Here is a 1,708-nt window from a genome sequence, read left to right on the forward strand (position 1 = left end):
AGTAACTCCAAAAGAGAGAGTGATGTTCAATTGAAAATTTGATATGTTCTTTTGATACCTCTCACAAAAGCAACACCAAATTCCCATTTCACCTCAGGCCATGCCTGACAAGTACACTCCTGGTAGGAAAACAGGTTTCAATTGATGCCAGAGAAATATGCAGAGAGAATGTCCACTCCATATTTCCAGTTGTTCTTGTTTAATTAGATGCTAGGAACAGCAGCAAACAATAATACAGTGGGCATGGAAAAAAGATTGTGAAGGCAATCCAAATAAAAGAGATGCACTGCTGGATTGCAGATAAAAGACAAGCCACAGAATGTGTGCATGTTAATCAGCTTGATCACAGTTCTGATGAATGTATCAAAGAGATTGCTCTCTGCTCTCTTTTCACAGTGAGTGAAGAGTAACAAGAGTAACATTTGTAATACGCATGCTTTCTGACAGATGAGCCTTACGGAATTATTGAGATTCATTAAGGCAGAATTCTAAGGGTCATATTATACTTGACAGCCTAGCTAATGAACTGATTGTGACAACTGGATGGGACCAGAGTCATGAACATGAGAGAAGAATATACATTTTCATTCATCAGCATATACATAACAATGCACACCACTTTTCTGTAAAAGTGACTATGACACACATACACACATGTACACATATGCGTGTGCACACACACACAGACACACACACACATACACAGCACTAGCTTTGCTGGAATTAAAGAAAAGATAGGGATCTCAGACACATTTTTATCATTTAACAAGGCAATATCCCACACTTGAGAAGTGCAAGGTATATTAAGAATATATTTTATCCAGTGCATACCTTCTAATGACGTAACTACTGAAATTCTTTGACAAGACATTTTTATGGCCCCTTGTTTCAGACAAATTGATCTTATAATTGAAATACTCCAGATAGTCACATCAAAATCTTTTTTCTATTTATTTATTTATTTATTAAAGATTTCTGCCTCCTCCCATTTCCCTCCCCCTTCCCCGATCAAGTCCCCCTCCCTCATCAGCCTGAAGAAATCTTTGTACTGTTGGTCTCCCTTGAAGTCTTACCCTTGCCTCTTTATATAGAAGATTAAATGTTCTCTCCACAGACACCTAACCACCAAACATAATATTACCTTCTATTATCTTCTCTGGAACCACTATGAAGTTTTCCTGAGGAGATATGAGGTATTTTTTTTCTTGGTTTATGCGTTAAAAAGATTCATGCTAAGATAATATCTTCCCTCTGCATTAAAATTTCTCTTGGGGAAATTCTGGAAGGCAATATTGTAGATGGAACAACAGGGCTGCATCCTACCACCTGGCTAGCTTTACCTGAAATAATTACACAGAAACTGTATTCTTTTAAACACTGCTTGGCCCATTAGCTTCTAGCCTCTTACTGGCTAATTCTTACATCTTGATTAACCCATTTCTAATAATCTGTGTAGCACCACGAGGTGATGGCTTACTGGGAAGGATCTTAACCTGTGTCTATCTTGGAGAGGAGACCCATAGTGTCTGCCTCATTGCCTTCTTCCCAGCATTCTGTTCTGTCTACTTTGCCTACCTAGTTTTCTGTCCTATCAAAGGGCCAAGTCAGTTTCTTTATTAACCAATAAAAGTAACACAGACAGATGACCCTCCTCCATCATTTCCCCTTTTTCTGTTTAAACAAAAAAGAAAGGCTTTCTCTTTAACAT

Source organism: Microtus ochrogaster, chromosome 10 (genome assembly GCF_000317375.1).
Source record: "Microtus ochrogaster isolate Prairie Vole_2 chromosome 10, MicOch1.0, whole genome shotgun sequence".
Lineage (NCBI taxonomy): Eukaryota > Metazoa > Chordata > Mammalia > Rodentia > Cricetidae > Microtus > Microtus ochrogaster.